This window comes from Palaemon carinicauda, chromosome 15 (genome assembly GCF_036898095.1).
Source record: "Palaemon carinicauda isolate YSFRI2023 chromosome 15, ASM3689809v2, whole genome shotgun sequence".
In the NCBI taxonomy this organism is placed as follows: domain Eukaryota; kingdom Metazoa; phylum Arthropoda; class Malacostraca; order Decapoda; family Palaemonidae; genus Palaemon; species Palaemon carinicauda.
The window spans coordinates 138,338,934-138,346,433 of record NC_090739.1 but is presented as its reverse complement, the minus strand read 5'-3'; the positions used below and the strand labels follow the sequence as shown (position 1 = coordinate 138,346,433).

Sequence of the window (7,500 nt, the reverse complement as noted above, 5' to 3'; positions counted from 1 at the left end):
TCAACCTTGTCAAGATTCTTGGGCAGAATGTATTTTACTATGCTAGCAGTATTTCTAGACTTATTTCAGAAGCAGGTCTAGTGAAAACCATTTAAGTTTTAAAAGGACAACACTTTTAGGCTTTAAAATTAAATTCCTTTTATTCTTTATTTATAAGATACGGTATTAGTTCTTCTAGGAGAAAGGCACTCCAAAATCAAACCATTGTTCTCTAGTCTTGGATAGTGCCATAGCCTCTGTACCATGGTCTTCCACTCTCCTGATTTAGAGTTCTCTTGCTTGAGGTTACACTAGGGCACACTATTCTAACTTTTCTTCCTCTTATTTAGTTAAGATCTTTATAGTTTATATAGGATATATTTGTTTAAGTGTTGTTGCTGTTCTTAAAATATTCTATTTTTCCTTGTTTCCTTTCCTCACTGGGCTATTTTCCCTGTTGGGGCCCCTAGGCTTATAGCAATGTGGTTTTCCAACTAGGGTTGTAGCTTAGCAAGTAACATGATAATAATAATAATAATAATAACAATAATAATAATAATAATAAAATTACCTTCGATGTCAGGATACCAGAGAACTCAAAATCAATCAATCAATCGACATCACTGTAGTTTACCAGTAATTGATCTAACCTCTTCAAGCCTGATGATGGGTAGACGTATACCTTATTGCTTGAAACGCTTTACAACTTAACCTTTAAATCCCAATACGACATGAGAAAGATGACTGAACCCCAGAACGATTCTGGACATAGTACATAAACAAATGTCTACTATGTACTACCTTGATTGAGAAGACTTTACTCATTTACTGATGAAATTACATATAGTATATAAAAAGAAGAATAGTGCAGTTACTGACAATTGCAGTTCTGTTGAAGACAATTAAAACAATAGAAAAGGTGTCTTATAAAATGAACGCCACTGAGGCAGCCATAGTCTTCAATCAATCAAACATACATAAAAGAGGGCCTCATACCAAAATACAACAACAACAACAACGACAAAAATAACAACATCAATAACAATAATAACCTACGGGATTTAGACAATTAAAATAAAAGAAAAGTAGTCGTATAAAATGAACATCACTTAGGCAGGCATAATCTTCAATCAATCAAACATACATAAAAGAGGGACTCCTACCCGAATACAACAACAACAACAACAACAACAACAACAACAAAAATAATAATAATCTACGGGATTTGCATAACCTATTCTAAAATTAGCACTAACATTTTGGTGACAATACTGCACATTTTATTAGTACCCAAAGATAAAAATCTCCATCCCGTGTACCGCGGGTATTTTCATAGCTTGGCCTTGACCAGCGATCCCCTTTCACCTGGCGGTTGTAATAGAATTGGGCTTTCGAAAACTTTTGAATATACTTTGGTAGGTTGGACTCAAATACCTATGCTTCTATAAATGCATACAAGAATACATACATATATACAGAGGCACATGTGTATTATATACATGCATACAATATAAATATATTTACACCTTATTTTTATACACACACACACACACACATATATATATATATATATATATAGATAATAAACTAATTTTGACTAATATAAAAGAGAGAGAGAGAGAGAGAGAGAGAGAGAGAGAGAGAGTCATTCTTTAAGCGTAGCTCGTGTGCCACCAATCTCTTAAATTTATGGCATCGAGCACTCTGCTGACCGAACTATGCTTCATGATCTTGAGAGAGAGAGAGAGAGAGAGAGTCTCTTTGAGGATAGCTCATGTGTCACCAAATCATTACCTGTTAAATTTACTTTGCTGACCAAATTATGCTTTGTGACCTTGAGAGAGAGAGAGAGAGAGAGGAGAGAGAGAGAGAGAGAGAGAGAGAGCGAGTTTTTAAGGTTAGCGCGTTTGCAACATATCATCATTTGTTAAATTTACTTTGCTGACCAAATTATGCTACGTAACCTTGAAAGAGAGAGAGAGAGAGAGAGAGAGAGAGAGAGAGAGAGAGAGAGAGAGCGAGTTTTTAAGGTTAGCGCGTTTGCAACCATATCATCATTTGTTAAATTTACTTTGCTGACCAAATTATGCTACGTAACTTGAAAGAGAGAGAGAGAGAGAGAGAGAGGAGAGAGAGAGAGAGAGAGAGTCTCTTTGAGGGTAGCTCATGTGCCACCAAATCATTATCTGTTAAATTTACTTTGCTACCCAAACTATGCTACATAACCTTGAGAGAGAGAGAGAGAGAGAGAGAGAGAGAGAGAGAGAGAGAGAGATCCTACATGGTTTGGATTTCACTGGTCTGGCCCACACGGTCAACATGCCTAATATAGGTCGATAAGGTTCTTGTAGCTCCTGCAAGCACCAGACCATAAACTGCAAATATCAATGACTTTTTATACAGACAGGATGGCTATCACGTAAAAAAATCTTTTAAAGAATTTAAAAATAAAAAAGAAGTTACTACCTGTACTTGAGAGAGAGAGAGAGAGAGAGAGAGAGAGAGAGAGAGAGTCTTATGCTTAAGGGCACACTATTCAATCTAATTTATCTTCATCTTGTTTTGTTAAAGGTTTTTTTATAGTTTATATAAGAAATATTTATTTCAGTGTTGTAACTGTTCTCAAACTGTTTTATTGTCCCTTGTTTCCTTTCCTCACTGTGTTATTTTCCTTGTTGGGGCCCCTGGGCTTATAGCATCCTGCTTCCGCAACTGGGGTTGTACCTTGGCAAGAACGGTAGTAATAATAATAATAATAATAATAATAATATAGTTACGGTTGAGGTTCCTGGTTGGTTGTAGTAACTCACCCGACTGCTCCAGTAAAATTCAGATCACCTGTAAACAGGTGTTGAGAGGCATGTCCTCGCAAGTGTTTAGGGCAAGAACATTAATTGTCACATGATTTTCTGTCTTGATGATTGTCTTTCTTATATGGACTTATTATTGTAAGCTACAGATATTCGAATGTTATCTTAAAAAGGTTTATCACACCAGTTCAAAGAATGATAAACAATTTTCATATGTGTAAATTTAATCAAACACACACATATAGATATGTTGTAATATATATTATATATACTGTATATATACACATATATATTCCTGTCACGCTAAACGGCAACTACACGGAAAACAACAATCTCCTACAAATTGTAGGTAGAAAAGGGGAAGGGTAGGAAGGGGGTGAATCTGTATGTGTTGCGTATCTATCCAAATAATTAGCCGTCAACTTTTGACAGGTCGCATACACCAGTGTGTGTGAGTATATATATATATATATATATATATATTTATATATATATATATATATACGTATGTGTATATATATATACGTATGTATATATATATATATATATATATAAATGGAGAAAGATTGAGAAATAAAGAAACTGTTTCCATTTGGTTTGAGAAATATGGAATAACCAATGGTCATTATCCTCTTCAACAGAAAAAGATCCCTAATCAAGGATGAGCAACATAAAAAAAAAAAAAAAAAAAAAAAAATTCCTCCACACGAATCCTATGTGTCATCAGTGCATCTCCTTTCATTCCAAAGATTCTTCCATCTCATCGATATATGCAAAGTTTATATGAATATGGTGTATATAAATTTATATTGTATGCATGTATATAACATACACATGTACATCTTTATATATGTATGTAATCTTTTATACATAGTACTGTAAATCCGACATACCCTAGTATATTCAAAAGTTTTCGAAAGTTTCCAATTGTCTATCCTATATTACTTAAACCAAATAGAAACAGTTTCTATATATATATATATATATATATATACTGTATATTTATATATATAATATATACACACCCACACACACACACACATATATATATATATATATATATATGTATATAGATTTTAGCAGTTTTTTCTTCAGCTATTTTCACGGGAATTGGCGATGTTAAAAAGCATAATATTGCCCAGTTTTAGTTTCGAGAAAGAGAAAACGGGTACTTGCACACACGATTCTCTCTCTCTCTCTCTCTCTCTCTCTCTCTCTCTCTCTCTCTCTCTCTATATATATATATATATATACGGACACATACTGCATGTATTTATATATCTACACACACACACACATACACACACACACATATATATATATATATATATATATACACATGTATATATAGATACACATATTTCTATATAAATATATATATATATATAAATATACATATACATATATATATATATATATATATAGCTATATAAATTATATGTATATTACATAAGCAAAAGGTGAATGAAAAGACGCAGTATACTATAGGTGAAAAGATGGAGTATTTCAAGGTGGTTTGCTGTCACATGAAAAGATTAAAATACAATAGTTAAGCGAGGAAGAGGAAGCAAAATTGGTATGATGTTTCGACAAGCTGCTAATGAGTCTCTTGTAGGGCTATATTAAGCAAATGGTACTGTGAAAGTTTATTTCACTGCAAAGTGGGTTCATTCACTAATTGGTAGATAAAGAATGAATGTGTCACCCAGACTTAATTTCTAATTCAGGAACGTTATGTCTGTTCAGTATCTGGATGAGTGACCAATAAGACACGTACTATCGGCACACGAATATCCTATAAAAATTAAAGGAGTGACATCCTTTCCTACCATCCCTACTAACTGGCGCAAAAGACATGCGGCGAAGGGAAAAATCGTATAAATGCATATTAGCAATATTCAAAATCAAAATAAAAAATCAAATTTATCCAGGACCGAAGAGGATCCGGGCTTAGGAACAACCTCTGCTTTGCGACGCCTCTGCTGAGCTTCGGACTCCTGCCAAGGTCATCATGGTACTTTCATCCTTTCCCATCCATCCCATCATCATCCTTATATAACCTTACCTCTTTCACATACATAACCTACCACATTCACATCCTTTCCTTACCTTACCTTGCCTTAGTGCAAGAGCCCGTGCCCTGCTATATTTTTAGCAGGGCGATCTAATACCTACCTACCATTGAAAAGTAGATAACTATGCAATGGTAATATAGAACCACGTGAACATATAGGCCTATTTGAGATTCGAGGCATCTGGCTTTCTCTTCAATACGGATAGGCCTTTTGTTCTAATTGATGATGATACGAGACAAGGTACCGAGACAATGTAAAAGTACAATAAATGCCTCTTTTTTTCATAATGTGCAATAATTGCATATATAATTAATTAGCAGACATATAAAGTCGTAGCAAATAGTGAATGCGCGTAAAATTTACGTTAAAAACCTAATGATGAGAAATTTAATCACCCTCTTTTTTTTTTAACTGAAATGGGAACAGTTTAACATATTGGTTGAAATCTATTTTTATATTGTTTTAGATAAATATTTTTCTAAGCTCATACCATTTTACAAGAGAGAGAGAGAGAGAGAGAGAGAGAGAGAGAGAGGAGAGAGAGAGAGAGAGAATTTCACTCTTCTAATTATTATTATTATTATTATTATTATTATTATTATTATTACTTGCTATGCTACAACCCTAGTTGAAAAAGCAGTATGCTATAAGCCCAACCGCTCCAACAGGGGAAAATAGCTCAGTAAGGAAAGGAAAGAAGGAAATAAATAAACGAAAAGAGAAGTAATGAACAATTAAAATAAACTATTTTAAGAACTGTAACATTAAAATAAATCTTTCATGTATACATTATAAAAACTTAAGAAAAAAAACAAGAGGAATAGAAATAAGATAGAATAGTATGACCGAGAGTGCACTCAAGGAAGAGAACTCTATCACAAGGCAGTGAGCGACCATGGTACAGAGGCTATGGCACTACCCAAGACTAGAGAACAATGGTTTGATTTTGAAGTGTCCTCCTAAATGAGCTGCTTACCATAGATAAGAGTCTCTTTTACCTTTACCCAAGAGGAAAGTAGCCACTGTACAACCGCAGTGCAGTAGCTAACCTCTTGATAAAAGAAGAATTGTTTGGTAATCTCAGTGTTGTCAGGTGTATGAGGACAGTGGAGAATGTGGAAAGAATAGGCCAGACCATTCAGTGTAGGCATAATATTCTGAATTATTTGCATATTTCGTCCAAATCAATCTGGATAGCTACGAATAGAGTCGTTTAACATTTTTTTTTTCTTATAAAGGTTAGCTTTGATGGGAAGTTAAAGCGTTCTCCTTTTGATACTTAAAAGACTGAAGTTTATAGCTTCCTCTCTTCTCTTCCTTTGCTAAGCTACAACAAACGTCCAATATATATCTGCATTTATTTGAGAATCAATCAATACACTGTAGATTGAATAATATCATAAATTGATGTCACAGCAATATAAGTCGTTGACATCAAGAAAAACCAGTCACCAATAAGTAACTAGAAATCGACATCCAGCGAAACAGTCTAATACTAATCAATATTTTGTTTTAAAACTATAAAACTGTAAATTAAAAACAAATCGCTTTCTATGAACTTGCAAGAAGCATTTGTTAACGCCCTAAAGCAAGTGGTATTTTGATCAACATCCAGTGCTCATTAGACTTATTCATATTAGCAATGATGAACTACAAATAAAAAAAGGTCAACAGGAAACTTTTAGAAAGTCGAAGGACGAATAAGGGGACCCTTTTATGGGGGGGAAAACAGCCCCAGATTCGAGTGGCATATATAAAGCATCCTCGGGCTGTCTAAGGCACACAACTGATTCTACCTGCTTGCGGAAAACCGTCTGCCCATAAGGTGAGTTCCTGAACGTTCAATTTTCTTCTATTGCAACGACGAACATTTGTGGATTCGTAAAAAAAAATGTGATGAGACCCAGTGCGCGTTGAAGTTCATAACAAGGAGAACTTACAACCTACAACTGTGTTCTTTTGGGGATTTTGTCTGAATGTGTAGTTGAACGAGAAAGTGCAGTGCCATCTAGTGATTCAATGCCAAATGATAAACAGATAATATTTTTTTTTAATCAGTTTCTATTATAATCGCTTTGGAGTTCTACATTGTGACTTGAATCAAGAATATAGACAGAATAATACTAGATATTCCAACGTATCTGGAGATTAACCCGTTTCTATAATAATTCTTTTGGAGCTGTACATTATACAGACAGAATAATACATTGTCTGTATTCTATAATGAATAGACACCGGAAGGAATAAATCTTACTAGATATTCCAACGTATCTAGAGATTAATCAGTTTCTATAATAATTCTTTTGGAGTTGTACATTATGATTTGAATCAAGAATATACAGACAGAATAATACATTGTCTATATTTTATATAGAATAGACACTGGTAAGGAATATATTTAATTAAACTTTTCAACATATCTAGAGAAGTACAAATTTTAGAAACGTAGTTGAGAAAATACTTCTTCAAAAATAAGTTTTGTCTGCAGTACAATTGAGTCCTTTCAATTGGGTTACAACATGAAATATTTGCTCATTTTCCATCATAGTATTCCTTATGGCATAGCACATGAAAATTTCCAAATAAAATTACTTTTAGGGACGGCATGGCATGGCACTACAAGCTCCTCATTAAAC

At 33.8% G+C, this 7,500-nt stretch overlaps 2 protein-coding genes across 6 annotated transcripts in view; one reads left to right on the top strand and one right to left on the bottom strand.

Moving 5' to 3' along the window:
• The window catches only part of LOC137654785 (uncharacterized), a 262,756-nt gene that overhangs the window by 199,031 nt on the left and 56,225 nt on the right, over nt 1-7,500 (bottom strand). The window lies entirely within an intron of this gene.
• Nucleotides 6,559-7,500, top strand: part of LOC137654783 (mucin-22-like) — a 6,376-nt gene continuing 5,434 nt past the window's right edge. For both annotated transcript variants that reach the window (XM_068388734.1, XM_068388733.1), the window contains exon 1: nt 6,559-6,689. The gene's annotated coding sequence lies outside the window, so the exon portion shown is untranslated. The remainder of the gene's footprint in view (nt 6,690-7,500) is intronic.